At 44.8% G+C, this 20598-nt stretch overlaps 1 protein-coding gene across 6 annotated transcripts in view; it reads left to right on the top strand.

The window, feature by feature from the left end:
* Positions 1-20598, top strand: part of TMEM163 (transmembrane protein 163) — a 286924-nt gene that overhangs the window by 216194 nt on the left and 50132 nt on the right. The gene's annotated exons all lie outside the window — the stretch shown is intronic.

Below are 20598 nucleotides of genomic sequence, written 5' to 3' on the forward strand. Positions count from 1 at the left end.
CCGTTCTACTCCACTCAGCTAGACTTCAATCATATCTCCTCTTAGCCTTCTCTTTTCCAAGCTGAAGAGCTCTAACCTTTTTAGTCTTTCCTCATTCAGCATGCACTATTGCCAGTAGGAACCCTCCCCCCCCCACACACAAAATTTTGGATTTGTTCCTATCATTTTGACTTCAAATCAACACAAAACAGCATGGGAAATATCATTGACATTTTACTTGCCATTTCATATGAATGCATATCCCTGTGGTCTACTGGGTTGCGTGAAAGCATTGTTACTGATCACATACGAGGGATTGCTGAAAGATTCTCAGCCCAACCAAGAAAAGAATGATGTGGACCAACAAAACTTACAAGTTATTCCACTCTTTTTATGAGACATTGTTTGAGGGGAGTGTGTGGTGCAGTGGTTAAAGCTACAGCCTCATCGGATGTCATTGAAAATATCATGGTTTGAATCTTAGCAGGCAGAAAAACATTTCTTCACTTGAAGATCTTTGTCTAAATCCTTCATAGCTGTTCTGTCAAGAATGATATGTCATTGGATTTCTTGACTGCTTGTTGTTTCATTAATTATTGATCCAAGCTAGTTGAAGTTGTGTACTGCTTTTATTACTTCTCCATCTAGAATGAAATTATTAATTTTACCAGTTGTCAGAATCTTGATCTTAAATCACTTATTGACAGCTACACGCCTTTACTCAGCGGCGCTGAGCCAGGCACTGCCACTGAATATTGATGCTGACTGGCCCCCAGAAAAAGGAGGCCTGTCAGAGGCGAGACAAGGGGTAGTGCAAGGGAGGAGTTGGTGCTTCTACAGGCTCTGGCAATATTCAGCTGGGGCCCACGTAAGATGAGCGGTAGTTTAAAAGCTGTCCTAATTTTGCCCGCTCATCTTATGTGGGCCCTGGCTGAATATTGGGCCCAGGCCCGGATAAGTTTTTTGCCTTTGCTTTTTAAACCCACACCATCTCCCATCCCCAACAATGCTTCTCTCTCCCATGCCAAAGTGCCTCCCGCAACCTGCCCCCCCATCCCATGTGTAGGCAGGCCCCCTAGGCCTATCTATATATCTGGTGGTTCAGCAGGAGTCACTGGAGAGCCCCCTTGCTCCTGCCGCCTCAGACTGCTTTTTCAAAATGGCTGGGGGCAGGAGCAAAGGGTCTGTGTTCCTGCCACAGAAGACCCCCCCACCACTGCACCACCAAATATATAGGTAGGCCCAGGGAGGCCAGGCAGGGGAGGCACTTTGACACAGGTGGGGGTGGGGAAGAAAGAGAGAGGAACACTGCTCGGGGAGGGAGGGGGGGAATTTCTTTTTAAAAAAGGCAAAATACTTATGCCAGCCTTGACTTGATATTCAGCCAGGCCGGCATAAACTCTGGGTGGCCTGACTGTCCAGAGATATGCCCTAATATTCAGTGCTGGTGCCTGACATGGCTCAGCACTGAATATTGGAGCATAATTTAGCTGGCAGTGATCAATGCTTTAAAAATATGCTGACTGCTGCCAGCTGAATATTGGGGGGTATATTTCTTGATCTTGATAACCAGATATTTAATATGGAACGCAGTATCAACAACTTAACAATGATGTTGCTGACTCATCCACCAGTTTTCATCTGGAACGCAACTCCTGAATTTGCAACATCTAAACCTGTTCAGTAAGGGATGTACAGGGGTGGGAGAAGTTTAGAGAGCCATCACAAAGATACAGGAGTAGAAGAAACATGACGGCAGATAAAGACCAAACGGCCCATCCAGTCGGCCCCTCCGCAGACTGAGGGCTCCTTTTACTAAGCTGCGTTAGGGCATTAACGCGTGGAATAGCCACACATGCTAGACTTTAATGCCAGCATTGAGCTGGCGTTAGTTCTAGCTGCGTAGCACGCGGTGTAGCAAGCGGTAATATCCTGCGTGCGCTAAAAACGCTAGCGCACCTTAGTAAAAGGATCCCTGAAAGCTGGAAGTACACACTGACTATACCAAACTCCTTATGATTATTGAGAGCTTCTATACCGCTACTAATGACTGGGGAGTCAATTCAGAGCGGTCTACATGAGCCTCCGCAAAGGCACTACACTACATGAGCTTCTGTAAAGGTGTTATGATACATTAGTGTCTGTAGAGATGTTACTATAAGGAGTTGCGAGGTGTTACAATGCCATGGGCTCTATAGTGAACTACACAGAGCTCTGTAGTAATGTAGCTAGATTGTGAGCCTTCGGGACAGTCAGGGAATTTCTAAGTAGTTTTCTTCATTTATTTTTATTTTATTGCATCTTTTTTGTATCTTTATTGTAAACCGCTTCGAACCTCACGGTATAGCGGTATAAAAGAAATAAATTATTATTATTATTATTATTACAGAGTTATTAATACTGGCATAGTGCCAGTAATTCATCATCCTACTTATATGCACGTTTATACCAAATCAGTTGTCCTATGTATGTACACATGTAATACTAGGTTTAACCCTTTCAGGACCATAAGGATCGTAGGCCAATTTTTGTGGTTTTGACGACATTTTTATGGTAAAAAGGGCTTGCAGATGCCAAAAAATTGATTTTTTTTTGTGAAATATCATTATTTTTATTTAAAAAAATCACACTTCTGGCTTATGGACAGTGTGGCAAGTGAATCTTCTCGTCAATCTGGCAACGACGCTAATGAATGAATGTCGGAACCAGTTTGTTTACATAAAGGCAGTATCATATGGAATCCGTACATATCAAATTTAGAACTGTAGACTATCCCAATCAAAATTTATAGGATTTTAAAGTTATGGGACAAATATGTCCCTTGGTCCTGAAAGGGTTAAAATCCTATTCTACCAAGATATAGGATCTACGAGTAGATTCCTTTTGGCAACTAGTTTCTCTGACCAACCAATATTCCTTCTAGATAGCAAACTGAGTATTGCTACTATCTGGATAGGTTCTACGATTGCCCCGGCTTCACCCATTCTCTGTTCTGGCACTATCCACATAGGAGACAATTCTTTAAAGGCCGCCAAAAGTTAGGCATCACAATGCGGCACGCTTATTCTAAAACAGCATCTGGGTGCCCATAGAATTCTCTTTTAAGTCGTCATTTCAGCTGTGCCCATTTCTGCCATTTTAACAGCAAGCATAAAAGTGGCACATTGGTGCTTAACTTACAACAGAGGTCTCCAACTAGCACTTTAATATGCTTAACGGTAACATTTTCACGCATAAGTTCTAGTGTTCTATAATCTGGGTGCGCGATTGGCGCCTTACTTTAGGCGATTTGTGATAGAATGTGAAGCTTAGAGCTCTTAGAGCTGAAGAGGTCTGTAAGGATATTTAGCGGCACTGTCTGGATAGTGGCTCTGAATTAGAGAATGACACGGGGACAAATTTTTCCCCATCCCCACAGGAACTCATTTTCCCGCTTCATCTCTGAAAATTCTTTATCTGTCCCTGTCCAATTCCTGCAAGCTCCATCATCATTTGCACAAGCTTCAAACACTATAAAGTCATAAGTAGCAACATTCTAGAGCTCAGACTGTGATGTCATAATGCCTCATTCCACCAATGCCTAAGCTCCGTCCTCATCTGCACAAGCCTCAAACACTTTAAAATCCTAAGTAGCAACATTTTAGAGCTCAGATTGTGATGTCATAATGCCTCATTCCACCAATGCCTAAGCTTTGTCCTCATCTGCACAAACCTCAGACACTTTAAAGTCATAAATGTTCGAGGCTTGTGTAGTTAAGGCAGAGCTTACAGGAATTGGGACAGGGACAGAGACAAAACTTGCGGGGATGGAAAGGGAAAATTGAGTTCCTATGGGAACGAGGGAAAAACTTGTCCTCGTGTCATTCTCTACTCTGAATATCCCAGTCTGCAGCACTTATTTAGATTGCAGGTGTTGCTATCCGAATAAGTGTTTTTGAATATTAATCCTAAACCTTCCCAGCCAATGTCTTACACCTGACCTCTCAGCTCTTTTGCTACCACTACCCTCTATAATCTGTCACAATCATATCCAAAATCTGTTGCAGAGCTTCCCTTTACTATCTCTACTGACAAGTCACTTCAGACCTGGTCGTCTTCCCATTTCATTCTTCCAAGACTGGTACTTCATCCAACACCCCCTTCTATTGTATGTCTTATTACCAAGATTTATAATAAACTCCCCAACCAATAAAACATATAAGAGTATTGTAAAAAAAAATAAAAAATCGCAGGGTTGTGGTGAGGTATGGGAATCCATTAAACCTACATAACCCTTTGATTGGATGTAAATTGGAATTATTCACTCCATTCCTATTAAGTTGGAAGAAGACAGATTGTGCATAGGCTGTTTCATTCAGAAAAGGGTCATCCACGAAACCATTCATAAAATCATAAAATTCCATTCCCTTCCCTACCCCAGCCCCCAGGATTTACTTGCTTATAAAATAAAATAAATTAAATCATTCCTCTTTACAGTATTTAGTATTTGGTTTCATGAAGGTTTGAGTTATTTGTTTGTATATTAGCTGGGAGGGAGGGGGTAATTTCTTTGTTGCAGTAATAGTTTGCTGCGCTTATTATACAATGTACATATATGTGATTCATTTATGGTGCATTTGTAGTTTGAAAATCAATAAAGAATTAAAAAAAAAAAAAAAGAAAAGGGCCATCCAAGATGAAATGTTTATAATTTTCTAAAATACCGTGTTTCCCTGAAAATAAGACAGTATCATATTAATTATAGGTCCAAAAACCACATTAGGGTTTATTTTGGGGGATTTCTTATTTTTTTCATGTACAACAATCATCTCTCCTTTCCTCTCCTCCATCCCAATTCTTCCTCTTTCCTTCCTCCTCCCGCCATGTGCAGCATATTTCCTCCCCTCTCATCCATCCCCTTGTGCAGCATCTTTCTATCTCTCCCTCCCATCCCCCTATGCAGCAAAACCCCGCCCACCTTTCTACCGTGAGACTGACATACTTCCGCTCTGAGGCCTCCAAACACTGTGTGCACAGCCTACTATATACTGTAGGTGCCACCTGCAGCCATATGGCACTACCTGCAGGTGGCACCTACAGTATATAGTAGGGTTTGGGGGGGGGGTTTGGTGGGTGCACATTTTCCACCATGAATGTAGTGGATAGAGTGGCTTATGGGCCTGGGTCTTCCTCTCTATGGTTCACTAGCCCACCCCCAACTACTTAAGCCACCTCTGTGCAGCTCTACTAGGCTTCCCTACGCCAAGTTCTTATGTTCCGGAGGTAGGTATGTATGTTTTTATTCTGAATTTTGTGGGAGTACGACATGGTCAGTGAACACAGAGTGTGTGTGTGTGTGTGTGTGGGGGGGGTCTTTACTTTGTTCCTGCAGTGGTTATCTGGTCACTTTGGTTACCCTTTTGGGCACTTATGCCTGGTTTTAGATCGCCTAAGTCACAATGTATAAATTCCGTCTAGGTAGCCTCATCAAACTTTCGATTAACCCTGCAGTACGATTGTCTAGGTCGGCCCACATCCCGCCCTAACCACTCCTCCAAAAATGCCCCTTTCAGCTCTGGGTGCACAGTGTAATTCAGAGGCCTAAAAAGTCTCTGGATACATCTAAAAACCCATTTCGATTATCGGCACTTGGATGGCATATCCTTTAGATCGTCCAAGTGCTGAATTGGGTGGGTTTTTAGATGTATTGTTTCGATTATGAGCCCCATATTGCTCTACGATCTTTAGCTTTATCTCATGTTTTGAAAAATCGGAAGCTAGGTTATTAGATATTTTATTAGGAATAGCGATAGTACAAATATTAGCAAACTGGAAAAATAACTCAGTCGTCTGAATTTGTGTGGTGGAATGCTGTTTGCTTACGGGCCTTCCAACGAATTTGGGAACCCTTTTGGACCACATTGTCTCCGGTGACTCGTAGCCGCCTTTTGAACTGCTAGCCCCCTGGTATTTGTCTTTTTCTTTGTTTATTTTGTTTTGTTTGGCATCAGTGAGAGTGGGGATGGGTTGTAGGTTGGGTTGGTGGGTTGGGTTTGATGGATTTTGGTGTACAAACTTTGAGCTGCCTTGTTGATCCTTGTTACTGTTTCGGATTGTTGTTTCTATTTGGTAATCAATAAAATATATTTGACGATAAATTCAATTAAAAAAAAAAAAAAAAGAAACTAAACAAGCGAATTTCAACAATTTTTTAAGCACTTCATATTGGGGTCTGGGAACTCAGTTTAGGCAACCTCTGAAGTACAGAGTGCTCTCTTTTAAGGTGGGATACATGTCCTAACAGCAGCATTTAACTGTGGCCCTGATGAGGCCATTCTATTGTCAAAATGTTGGCCATCAATTGTAACTTCTAAATGGTAGGACAACTTTGATTCACATAGACATCAGAGGTTGTTCTTTTAATGAGGTTGCATGCATCTATGGCCACAAGTTGGTTTGTGTTGCTGCTTCCAGTTTTGGACCTGTGATTTGCTGCTGGTGCTCAGGATGTACTGTGCAACACATCCAGCTGGAGCAGCTATTTGCCCAAAAATAGTGCATAAAAAGAGCAGTGGCATTCAGGGTGTTACACATGCAAATATCACTGGTTTCTTGTGCAAATACCAATTTTGCAATTTGCTACTCTTGCTACAATTTTTTTTATTTCTGTAGCACATGAAATGCTTGTAAATATGCACATGAAATGCTTGCAAATATGCACAAAAATGCCAGATTTTACTATAGTATACTTACAGGAAGAGCCATTTATGTCTACGAGTGTCAGACTGTCCACTGTGAAGCATCCTGGGTACCTATTGTAATGTAATCTAACCTGATTAACATAACATAACATTTAAACAGCTGAGTTCTCCACATCAAATAGTTGTCATGTGGAGGTGGATTTTAAAGCCCGAGAGATAAGCACAATTGTCCCTTCACTCATTCCTTGAAACCCCAGGTCTTAAGGAACAGTAAGCGCGCACTTACCTGTGATTTGGAGGAGGTATCAATGCTGATAGGGAAATTATTTGAAATTTGCATGCAATACCTTTACATAATGGGAAGTCCACATATGAGGTGTCATAAAAAAAAAAATATGGCGAATGTTTAAATAAAAAAATATATTACATTAAAAGGCACATTGGGTTGGATTCACTAACCTGACTTCTGTGGGCGATCCGTGGCTGATTCCAGCAGGCCCGACCAATTCACAAAAGGAAAAAATTCAAATGAAGATGATCGGAGGAACGCCCCCCCCCCCCCTCCAACCGCACAGATCGCTAGTGTACGATCCTGACGCATGCGCAGCCCATCTGCTTTCCCTGCAGATGGTCTGCGCATGCGTTTTGTGACCGTTTTTTTCTTATGCTGGGGTTTTTTTTACATGCCCCGATTTTCCTGCTCTCCCCTTTCAGCCAAGCCCTGCTCTTGCCGCCCCGATTCTCCTGCTCTCTGCCGCCCCGCTTAAAACCACGGGCTCACACTGCAGGGAAAGGCGGCAGAGAGCAGGAGAGTCGGAGCGGCATCTGCATCATCGTAGTGATCTCCGATCTTGCTTCCAATGGCGCTGCTTTTGACCCGACGAATGTGCTCCCATTACCCTGCTGCAGTGACCACCGAGGACCCCTTCTGCTTATTAACATGCCAGCTGCTTCTTAAGACAGCTTTCCAAGACACTGCACTGCACTTGAGCCAGAAAATACTTTATCCCAGGACAAGCAGGCATGATATTCTCACATGTGGGTGACGTCATCTACGGAGCCCCAGCGCGGACAGCTTTTCAAGTAAACTTGATTGAAGTTTCAAGTTTGCACACTGCACCAGCATGTGCTAGCCTTCCTGCCCACTAGAGGGCGCATCCCCACCTCGTGGTCCTCAGTTCAATTTCATCCGCGGAGCCAGAAGCCCTGTGGAAAATTGTGCTCTTCAATTTGCCTTCTGTCGCCGCGGCTGTGTACTGTTTTCGACGCGGTCGCTGCGTTTTTTTGTGTTCTTTTGTTGTGTGTTTTCCATTTTCGTCAAAAAAAAAAAAAAAGTTTTATTTTTCTTCCATCGCTCCGGGGGCTCCCGGTAGCCGCGGCCGTGGGACCAAGACACTGCACTGCACTTGAGCCAGAAAATACTTTTTTCCCCTCCCTCAGTATAATATATTGTTTAGTCAATTTTAGAAATATGCTTCCGTTTTAAGGACATCTGCCCAAGCTGAAGACCACTGTTCTTGCTTTTCTTTAGCATTGTCTGCTGGGTTTTTTGCAAGTTCTATGGAAGTGGCAGAGAGCAGAGTAGAGCAGAGAGCTGGGATTTCAGGCCGAGGACAGTGGGAAAGGACGTTTGCGACTGGTCCCCAGCAGTTGCTTCTTGTGTTGATTGGCCAGTCCAGTTGGTTTCAAAAATTGCTTTGGTGAATCGCATCTCTGCCTACTTTGCATGCCATTCCCCTCATTTGCATACACGGATCGTAATCAGATCAGCACAGAGGTAAGTGAATCGGGCTGGAGTAAAATTGGGTCGCAAACCGATCGGTATACGATCGGTTTGCTTTATGAATCTAGCCCATTGTCATTAAAACCCCCTCCAAATACTCCCCCTCGCTTCCAACATACTTATCCCATCGTTCTTGCCACTTTCTGAAGCAGTTCTGGAAGTTCTCTTTCATGAGTGTCTTTAGTTGCGCTGTCGTGGCTGCCTCGATGTCCTGAATCAATTCAATGAGGCGGAAGCCAAGGACAGGCCTCAACGACGGGACTAAAGCACACATGGGAGTCGTGAGGGCAGGATGTCAATCGATCAGCCAAGGGTGTATTGTTCCAAACAACCACTTTATTGATGAATATGCCGCAATGGCTCAATAGACTATAAACGGTTTGCAAATTTATGGATGCAAATTTCTGAGCTATTCTGAAACACAACTAAATTGGCTAACTAGCCAAATTAGCCCCAATAATTGAGTGCTGACAATCAATTAATGATGCTAATTGGCAACAATTTATATTTTGCATGCATCTTGCTCTATGCTATTCTATAAACATCCATGCGCAAATCTTTTAGTGTGCAACTCAAAAGGGAGTGTGGCCAGGGGAACAGCATAGGCGGATTAGGCGCATTCACTAAAGATGCATCCTGGGCAGAGTTATTTTGGCACTAAAAATTTGGGCTCCATTTAGTCCTATGTATCTGTGTGTTTTCTTTGTTTGTATGTGTGTATGTGTATGTTGTTGAGTCAACCACTGACCCATGGCTGCATGCACAGTGAACATAAGAACATAAGAATAGCTTTACTGGGTCAGCCCAATGGTCCTTCAAGCACAGTAGCCCGTTCTCACGGTGGCCAATCCAGGTCCCTAGTACCTGGCCAAAACCCAGGGAGTAGCAACATTCCATACAGAATTTCAAAGAATATCAAGATTCCGGAATCCCAGAGAGTAACAAGATTCTAGAACCCCAAAAAGTAGCACCATTTCATGCTAACGATCCAGGGCAAGCAATGGCTTCCCCCATGTCTTGGCAGACATTTTCATCTCTAGCCAAACTTTTGTGACCTTTTTGGGGGATAACATTAGGACAGTCATCTTATCTTTTTGATCACAAAAAATTACCGTTCAATTTAGGAATAAACTATGCAACTGTCTCTTTGGTAAGAATTTACTCCACTTACTACACAGCAGATGGAAAAATTAATGAGCTGAATTAATAGTTCTACTATCTTCTTGGATGTTTGTAATCCAGTCTTAATTAAAACTATGAAGAAGGACTTATCTAATTATTTGGCATAGGTCTTTATCTGATAGTGAATATCCAAATTTAAAAATAAACAAACAGCAGTAAGACCACTTAAAAAAAGCTGGTCAAATCTTGCCCTGGAAATTATCAACCTCTCTCTTGTTTTCTTTTTTGTTTTTTTTGGGGGGATGGATTGGTCAAAATCTTTGAAAAGCTAGTACAGTACTCCCCTGAAATTCAGGAACCCCCGCGAATTTTGAAAAACCGCAAATGCAGTTTTTCGCCTGTCAAAAGGCAGGGAGAAGCAGGAGAGGGCAGCTGGAGAGGCAGGAAAGGGCAGCTGGAGTGCCGGAGGGTGAAGAAAATCACTCGCAGTCTGCTCTGACCGCCTCTTCCTGTAGTAAAGTCGGGCTAAACAAATTAGGAGCTGGTTTGACACGCAGATCCTGATTGGTGTAGCCCAACTTTACTACAGGAAGAGGTGGTCGGAGCAGACTGCGAATGAGCGAGTCCGCGATTTGCGAACTGTGAATTTGCGGGGGAACACTGTACTATTCCAATTGCAAGCATTTTTTAATGCATTTTATTTTGGGTAGTTTTCAATTTGCCTTTCATCCAAAATTATCTACTGAAACTCTGTTAGAGTTGGCTTTGATTGTGAGACACATTTTTGATTGTGAGACATCCTCCCTGTGATGTTTCAAGGCAGAGTACCGGAGTGGTTTGCCATTGCCTTCTCCCACACGGTGCGTGGCTCCAATATGTTGCTGCTGCCCAATATAGGGTTAAGTAAGGGGGGGCGGGGGGAGCGTTCTGGTGTAGGTGCTGGCACCCCTCCTCCTTTCTGCCCTCCACTTCTTCCCCCTGCTGCGTGTGGACCCCCTTCCCTTTCCCCAGACCTCTAGTTGTTCACCGCTGCGAGCAACAACTGCAGCGTGCTCCTCGTGACCGTGTCGGCTCCCTCCGTCACTTCCAGGTGTTGTGCAAAGGAAGTGACATCAGAGGGCGAGCCAACGCAGTTGCAAGGAGCACGTTGAAGTGGTTGCTCGTGCCGGTGAACAACTAAGGTCTGGGGAAGGGAAGGAGGTGCTTGTGCACGGCAGGAGGGTCAGGGAAGGAGCAGGAGGCTTGGGAGGGGCGTCACTGCCCTGGGCGCTTCTCACCCTTGCTACGCCACTGATAGGGCCCTGGAGCCTACAGCACCTGGTAATCCCCAGTGGTCCCCCCCCCCCATCCAGGTACTAGGTATGTGTGTACACTTCTCCCTCCGAATCCGCGGTTTCAGTATCCACGGATTCGGTTATTCGTGATTGATTTTTTTTTTTTTTTTTTATAGAAACAGTTTTTATGGGGGGGCTATTTTTTTAGCCATCTGAGCCTCCCTGGAACCTTGCCTGGTGGTCTAATGGTGATGCGGGGCAGAAGCGATCTTCCTATGCTCCTCACCAAAATGGCTGCTGTGAGTTCCCGTTGGAGTCTCGAGACAAAGGGTCTCAAAGAAAATGTGTCCCCACCATGTCTGCATCTGGACTCCAGAGTATGCATCAGCTAGAATCTTTGAGGACAGAGCATTTGTGCAAGTCTTCTGTATCTGCACAATATATTTGAATGAGAAGGGAGTTTGTCTGAAGTACTCCCTGACAGCAATGATCACGTTATAAATGTAGTGAGTTCTACTGAGAATTCAGGGAGGGCTGAGTGAGACGAAAGTGGCAAGAGGATATCAAGAAGAAGGATGGTATATTGGTGAAAGAATGTCTTTAAGGGATTTGTTTGGCCTTTGAAGGCAGGGAAATGTAATTACCAGAACAGAATTTTTTTTTTTTTAATTATTATTAAAATTTTCTTCATTCCCTGAAGAAATCATTTGAGGGGAGATTTATGAATGTGGAGAGACAGTAAAGGTAATTTTTCCAGAGGAAGAGTTGCTGGATGCTGTGAAAAGCTGTAATGCCTTGAGCTGATTGTCTCTTATGAGATATGTTTCTTCACGTCAGAAAGAGATTTAGGAACAGACTAATATTAAATGATAAGTATGAGCAGGCATTTATTGCACTTGATGTCATTATTCTACATTGACAAAAGTTAGGATATACTCATTAGGTCTCTTTGCCTCCCCGCTGCATAATTTCATCAAAGAATGCGTACTCGAAGGAGAATAAAAGTAAGATATCTTGAAATAGGGCTGACAATATTGCATTACATTCAGCTAAGTCACTACATTTTGAGGGATTATATTGCTCTTGTTGGTGGCGAAGTGAGGATAGGTGGCACCCCCCCATGCCCTCCTCTCTGCTCCCCTGCTCCTTCCCTTCCCGCAAGCCACACTTACACCCTCCCTTCCCCACTCACCTCTTTAAATCTCCGCCAGCGTAAACGGTTTCTATGGCCTGCTGCTCGCACCGGTGTTGGATTTCCCTCTGATGTCACTTCCTGGCCCCGCGACCAGGAAGTGATTTCAGGGAGGAGTCCGGCCCGTGCAAGCAGCAGGCCAGAGAAGTTGCTCGCGCTAGAGAGGTACGGGGGCAGAGAGGTGACGGCGCCCCCACAGAGATGGTGCTTAGGGTGGTCCAGCCCTCCATCCCCTTACTACACCACTGGCTCTTGTAGTTCATTTATGGAATGCCATGGGAAATCAAATACAAGAAAAGGTCCTTAAGAGGGTCCTTTTAAAGTGCATTGGGCACCTACTCCTGGATTCTACATAGGTTGCCCAAAGCTGGCCACTCAAATTTAGAGGCCGACCCAGATGTCTGTGTAAATTAATTAGACAAATACTGGCATTAGTTGGAGTTAATTACATATAATTGATAGTAGCTGGGAGTTACATGCACATCTGCTGAAAGCCCTGTTCTATAAAATGCGTGCCTAAATTTCATACCGTGCAATTCAAAAGGGGGCAGTGGCTATGGGAGGGGCATGAGCAGGTCAGGGACATTCCCACCAATTGGGTGCTGGAGACAGCCTGGCAATGAATATCCAGATTGAGTACTGGCATCGAACAGACAGCACGCTGACTGGCACCAGCAGAATATCAGGTCCTTAGACACTAGGGCAGGGGTGGGCCACTCCGGTGCTCAAGGGCCAGAATCCAGTCGGGTTTTCAGGATTTCCTCCAATGAATATTCATTGAAAGCAGTTCATGCAATGAGATCTCGTGCATATTCATTGGGGAAATCCTGAAAACCCGACTGGATTTCAGCCCTCAAGGATCGGAGTTGCCCACCCCTGCACTAGGGCCTGATTCTAAAAATGGCTTCCCAATTGTGGCGGTAGGTGTCTTACCGCCATGTAAAGGACCAATCGGGACACACTTTAAAAAATATATACAAGTGGTGCCTCACACAACGAACTTAATTCGTTCCAGGAGCAAGTTTGTTATGCGAAAAGTTCGTTATGTGAAACGCGTTTTCCCATAACAATACATGTTAAAAAAAATAATTCGTTCTGTAGCATAAAATATGCTAAGATGACATAAAAAAAGATAAATTTTTGGTTATTATTTTTATTTAGATACATCTAAAAACATAATTGTTTTTTAAAACAACACACATTTTTTAAATTTAAAGACAGACTAAGTAGAGTCTAATTTTACAGTGAGAGGGCAGAGTCTCAGTGGCAAAAACTGGGACTTAACTGTTCATTTTTTTTTTTTTTTTCTACCGTGTTTCCCCGATGATAAGGCAGGGCCATCAAATAAGACAGCCCCCCCTTTTTAGAAAAAAATGTAAAATAAGGCACCCCCCCGCAAATAAGCCACCCACCGATACCTGCGCTTACCCGAATCGGGTGGTACGGTGGGTGACTCCGTGTGGTCCCTGGCACCCCCGACACGATCGGGGCAAGAGGGAGCTCAAGCCCTCTTGCCCCCCCCCGTCTCCCCGACACGATCGGGGCAAGAGGGAGCTCAAGCCCTCTTGCCCCCCCGACTCCCCGACACGATCGGGGCAAGAGGGAGCTCAAGCCCTCTTGCCCCCCCGACTCCCCGACCCGATCGGGGCAAAAGGGAGCCCAAGCCCTCTTGCCCCGCCGATTCCCCAACTCCCCGACAATATCGGGCCAGGAGGGAGCCCAAGTCCTCCTGGCCACGGCGACCCCCTAACCCCACCCTGCACTACATTACGGGCAGGAGGGATCCCAGGCCCTCCTGCCCTCGACGCAAACCCCCCCTCCCCCCAACGACCGCCCCCCCCAAGAACCTCCGACCGCCCCCCCAGCCGACCCGCAACCCCCCTGGCCGACCCCCACGACACCCCCAACCCCCTTCCCCGTACCTTTCTGTAGTTGGCCGGACAGACGGGAGCCAAACCCGCCTGTCCGGCAGGCAGCCATCGACGGAATGAGGCCGGATTGGCCCATCCGTCCCAAAGCTCCGCCTACTGGTGGGGCCTAAGGCGCCTGGGCCAATCAGAATAGGCCCGGGAGCCTTAGGTCCCTCCTGGGGGCAGGGCCTGAGGCACATGGTCGGGTTGGGCCCATGTGCCTCAGGCCCATGTGCCGTGGCCAGGAGGACTTGGGCTCCCTCCTGGCCCGATATTGTGTGGGGAGTTGGGGAATCGGCGGGGCAAGAGGGCTTGGGCTCCTTTTTGCCCCGATCGTGTCGGGGAGTCGGGGGGGCAAGAGGGAACCAGGCGGAGAGAGGGCAGTTAAGCGCAGTGCCTGCGCGGAAGGATGCAGCTCGGGCGACTTCGTTGTGTGAAACGAAGTTCGTTGTACGGATCAAGACATAAAGTTCGTTGTGCGCAGCGTTCGCTGTGCGAGGCGTCCGTTATGCGAGGCACCACTGTATATCGATGTGGCAAACAACACAGGTCTGCCCAATTAAAGTAACGTGTTTAACAGAGTCTGACCTGTACAAAGAGGAATTTCTTTCCTGAACCTTAGTTTATTTCTCTTAGCCTGGCACTATTCAGTGAGCATTTTCTCAAAGTGTCAGTCAGTGGCGTAGTGAGGGTGAGAGGCGCTCGGGGTGGTGGTGCCCCTCCCCCACCCTTGTCTCCGCTCCTTCCCCGATCCCCCCTGCTGCATGCGCGCCCCCCTCTTCCCTTCCCTCATACCTCGAGCTAGTCACCGTCGTGAGCAACAAGAACTTCAACGGGCTCCTCGCGACCCCGTCGACTCACCTGGAAGTGATGTCAGCGGGAGAGACGCCGCCGTCGTGAAGAGCACGACGTTGAAGCTGTTGCTTGCGGTGGTGAACAACTAGAGGAATGGGGGAAGGGGGCAAGTGCGTGGCGAGGGGGTGAGTGGGAAGAGGCGGAGCAGAGAGGAGAAGGGGCGCTGGTGCCACCACCAACATGGCACCTGGGGCGGACCGTCCCCCCCTCCCCCTGTACTATGCCACTGGTATCAGTAATTACTCGGTCCTCAGCACATTCCATTCCATGAAGTACCAAAATAGCCTTTATTTCTGGGAGATTTCAGACCTGTGATAGCCTATAGTGGCAGGGAAAGTGGCAGGGAAAATAGACCAACAAATCCCAAAAAGTTCTAGGCGGTTCACAAAATAAAAAGGACTGAACATTCCACTGATGATTCAAAGCACACAAAAAGGCAGTACAATATCTCAATAATGAAAAATACAGTATGAAAACTATGAGATAGTCATAAGAATATCGCGCCCAGCAGTCCGCTCATGCGGCGGCTCCCAGGTCAAAGACCTGTGCCCTAACCGAGACCAGCCCTACCTGCATTCGTTCTGGTTCAGCAGGAACTTGGCCACCTTGTCTTGAATCCCTGGATGGTGTTTTCCTTTGTAACAGACTCCAGAAGAGCGTTCCAATTCTCTATCACTCTCTGGGTGAAGAAGAACTTCCTTACGTTTGTACAGAATCTATCCCCTTTTAGGTCTTAACCAGTTTTCTAAAGGTGCAATAAGATGCAGATTGTTGAATCAGACCATCTAACCATAATTGAACTTTACTTGCTTGATAAGCCAAAGATCGATCGAAATACTTTTTTATAATGGCAATTTTTGGGATTAGGAAAAGTAAATAAACCTATAGTCACAGGAACGGGACACATGATTTTAAAAAAAGTTGCAAAATGCAGTAACCTTAAACATCGCTTTGTAAGTAGCTTTTCAAATAATACATCTACTCTTGCAATTATTGGCAGAGACTGTGGTGACATTTAGCATAGCAGCCAGTAATATCAAGTAGGCTGATAATGTCCCACCACATTTATCCATATGTCCTGATGAAATGCACTTGGCAAAGTCCACAGAATATGGGAAAGATAGACTTCATAATGTCCTTTTCAGTCATTAGTATGTCACCAGCTACTTGTGAACTGGATTGGCCACAGTTGGAAACAGAATCTGGCCCTCTGCTGTGTCCCTCTAGCCAGTCTCATAATAAGGCTGCTGCATGAGCCCCACCATCTAGTTGAGGACCAGCCTGTGTGTCTGCAACTACTGAAGGAGCTGCATATGGGGATCAGGGGGGTGAGCCCTGAAAGGGGCATTGCCACAGCGGCAGAGCCTTGGGACTGGGCAGGAGGGCCCTGAGGCTGCTTTATCTCCTCCTACTTCTCTTTACCTTACAGGAGTGGCATGTCTGCCCAGTTGTCCTCCTGTGTCTCCTGGTCAACCTCCACCTCTTTCTCCTGGGCCTTGGCCTCCTGGACCTCGGCCTCAGCTCAACCTGCTAGTCCTCTTGGTCTACCTCCTGGCCCTCCTCAACCTGTTGACATTGGCCTATGCATGATGAAGACAGAGTTAGGGGATCACATCATACATGGATTGCATAGTAGTGCTGCTGATGGTCAGGAAGCAGGGAATGGCACAGGTATGTTGGGGGGCGGGGTTCTGGCACTAGGAAGTCAGGTCTGAGGGGTGGCACCAATGAGATGACATATAATAGAACCCTGACAGTTGGTCTGGCAGTGTGTGACAGAGGATGGAGTGATCCAGCAGTGACACACGGATGGGACCATTATGTATCGACAGGGCTGTGGGAGCAGGTGTATTGGGAATCATATTTCGATGGAGCTTGTGGTACTGCCTGAGTTTTGCCCCAACTGTGGAGGTTCCCCCCTCAAAGATGACATGGTTGTGATTTGAGGATAGGGAATGTGACCTTTGGGTACCAGTGGAAGTTACGCTAACGGTTGGCAATGTAGGCCTTTACTGATAAAGAATCTTTGGAGGTGCATGGGGAGGGGAGGTACACATATGGATATTTGGGAATGTCCTGTTACTACCGCGGTAACGTTCTGATGTCACTGGAAATGTTTTAAAGGGACTTCTCCTTTGGGCATCTTGCGAGCCGTACAATTGAAACTTATGGGACATCTAACTTAGACATTTTTGGGATGGTATAATCAATATCCTTGGATGTCCAGGAGAACATGCTTTATGTGGCGATTTTATAAACGTTTACCTAGTTCATTTTCAAAACGTCTTCTGTTCCTAGACATCATTTTGATTATGGCCTGATATTTTGGATGTTCAACTCTGGATGTTTTAAATTGGACTTAGAGACATCTTATCGAAAATATCCTTCTATGGGCCTCTTTTACAAAGCCTTAACTACACCAAAGCCCATTCAATTCTTTGGGCTTCAGTGAATTTACCATGGCAGCATCACCACTACAGTTTTATAATATATTATATAATATAATATATTATATTATATAATATAATTATATTAAAATTATATTAAAATATAAAATGTGTTTGAAGGATTTAATATCTGTACCATTAGTTTATTTGATACTGTAACTTCATGCTATTAGCTTATATGGAAATATAATTAGTCCTTAGGGCCATTTTTCTTAGAAGAAAGCTTGTGTTGAATGCTGGCCATGTGAAACGGTCTAATTCAATATTGGGACAATTATTTTTGATAAGGAAATTGTATGACAGACAATAAAAAAGACCGCTGAGGCAGGCCAAGAGCCAAAACACTGGCAGTGCCGGGTCTCTTACTGAATAAAGAATTATTCGGCCCAGTTCTGTTGGCATGTACACTTCTTTGTGGGTTTTATTGACTTTTTGTGTATTTCGATCCCTTTGTGTTGTATTAGTTTATATGGAAACATCATTAGTCCATAGGACCGTTTATCGGTGCACACAGTATAGACACTTGAATGTCTTATGTTTTTATGCCTACTTTTTCTTTTTAATATAGCTTGTATTTGCTGTTATTTTTGTCTTTTGTTGTTTATTTTAAGGCTCAGCTGAGACATACAAATCTTTCCCAACACATTTTGCATTTTCCGTTATTTATGTCCTTTGCAAATTTTTAGGGCTTAGCTCTGACATTCAGCTCCTCCTTAGTTTCTTGGAAATAGGAATATACTACTGTTCATCCTGTCTGATATTCTTTTTTTTTTTTTTTTTTAAGTTCTTATTTAACAACCCTTCTAGCATATTTCAAGGGTACTTAGCTTTTAATTGTGGTCTTCTTTTGAGGGAAACAGGAGCTAACATGTCGCACCCACAGAAGGTTTTTTCAAGGCTTATCATCCCTTAGCAAGCTTTACACCGACATATATGACCACTGAATGTTGATTCAACATTCACCTTCTGTAGATGAAACATGCCGGCCCCCATTTCCCTCAAAAGAAGACCACAATTTTTTTTTTTTAATTATTTTTTTTTATTCGTTTTAAAACTTTCAATAAGTGTGATACAGTATACAATCAATTTACATTTAACATCACTTAAAGCTCTTACAATACTCCTTCAAAACCAATTCCCTCCCTCCCCTCCCATCAGTTTCCCACTCAATAGACCCTAAGTATCCCACCCTCCCCCTCCCCCTCCCCTGGATGTGTACAATCAGCAAAGGAAAAGAAAAAATATTATCAATCTTTACAGTATTTTTCTAGTGGTTCCCAAACCTTCCTAAATTTCTTTAAACGCCCCTGCTGTATGGCCAGAACACGTTCCATTTTGTAAATGTGACACTAAGAATTCCACCAAAAGGTATCGTTTAGACCAGTGTTTTTCAACCTTTTTACACCTATGGACCGGCAGAAATAAAAATTATTCTGTGGACCGGCATCGGTCCGTGGACCAGCGGGTGAAGAACACTGGGCTAAGTTGTGGGCCAGATGCCGCCCATCTCTACCCAATCTCCACCCCAGACCCCGCCCCCATAATAGTGCTAATTGCACCTTGCACGTCCCGTGCCTCATCTGGGAGCCTTCCCTTTGACGTTGCAACATCAGAGAGAAGGCTTCCGGTTCAGGCGCAGGATGCCCGTAGGAGCCACTGCCCGTGGCTTTGTGCACTGAATCAGTTAGGAAGAGGGAGCTGGCTCGAAGATAACGCCGCATCGATCGCACTGTGGACTGGCGGTTGAAGAACACATAGAAACATAGAAATAGACGGCAGATAAGGGCCACGGCCCATCTAGTCTGCCCACCCCAATGACCCTCCCCTACCTTTCTCTATGTATAGATCCCACATGTCTATCCCATTGGGCCTGATGCACGTGCTGTCCCTGTGGACCGGCAGGAACTTTCTGTGGACCGGCACTGGTCCATGGACCGGTGGTTGAAGAACACTGGTTTAGACGATCCCAATTTTTCGTAATATGTTGTATGGCACCCCCTATCATGATGAGTAAGAGTTTATTATTATTAGATGATATTTGACTTAACTCTCATAGAAGTACCGAATAAAGTGTCTGATATTCTTATAACAGTTACACTCACAATTCCATTTGCCTTACTCCTCCCATTCACATGCAAAACTGCTCTTAACTACATTACGGTAATCTGTGGCAAAACATTGGCCACAGCTTTATTCATTTCAACTTCCACTTAAACTTCAAATAACATCCATATAACAATGCCCACAGCTATACAGTACCACACTAGCTGTCCTTTTTCTTCTTGTCACTTCTTCAGTTCATGCTTCTACCCATGGTGCCGCTGGGTCACGCTTCTGCTCATGGCAGTATCACACACGGGTCCCCCAACTCCGAATCCCAAACACTGAACCCCCCCCACATATTACCCCATCACATTAACTCACCATTTTGTTTACCTTCCCTCCTCGATAGCTGTGACTGCTCCCACCTGTCACCCACCATCCCCCCATGTCTCCCATCCTCGCTATGGGAGGGCTGGGTGGGACAGCTTCACCCCACATAATCTCCCGCCTCCCTCACCACTCCAAGAATAATCCAACAATTCACACCCCTTTTCCCAATCCACCAATCACCCTTCTCTTTTACTTCACCATCCCTCAAATCCCTTATCTGCCACCACTACCTCTATCCTTTCCCAGATTTAACCCTTCACTCATCTATTCAACTTAATATATACCTACCCCCCCCTTTACCCCCATCCAATTTGCCCTTACCTAACCATTCCCCCAAAGGTTCAATTGGCTGCTCAGTCAATGTTATCTGCTCTCTGCTTAATCAAAGGGTTTCTTTATTAACACATTTTTGTTCAATGTGCTTTTTGTATTTTTTTTGTATTATGTATTTTATTTATAAAATTGTTTTTATAATTTTGTATATCGTCATGTGTTTACTATGCCTTTATTGTTCATTTGTGTCATATTGCTTTGATAGACCTTGTTTGGACTCCTGGCAAAGCCTGTGTTGAGTCCTTTCTACAATAAAGAGCTGGCTTGGTTACATCCCATTCATATGCCTGGCATGTTAGCACTGCACTTTGGTTCCTTTGGGTGTAAGAAAGTCCCATATGATGAGGCCCTAAGCACAATCATTGGTGCAGCTTATAGTACAAGAGCCCTAATATATTATTTCAAAGTAAATTTCATATCGTGCTTGTTATTACCTTTTAATTCTGCTGACAATGTTTTGTGAGGTTTTGTGTGTTTTTCTTTTATTTTTTAACAAAACTGTTGCTTTCATCATTTTTGTATGAGGAGGAAGTACTCTAAGCTTTTTCTGGGCACTCAAAGTCCTTCTGGCTCCATATAAGCTCTCTCCC

Source organism: Geotrypetes seraphini, chromosome 5 (assembly GCF_902459505.1).
Source record: "Geotrypetes seraphini chromosome 5, aGeoSer1.1, whole genome shotgun sequence".
NCBI classification, from domain to species: Eukaryota; Metazoa; Chordata; class Amphibia; order Gymnophiona; family Dermophiidae; genus Geotrypetes; species Geotrypetes seraphini.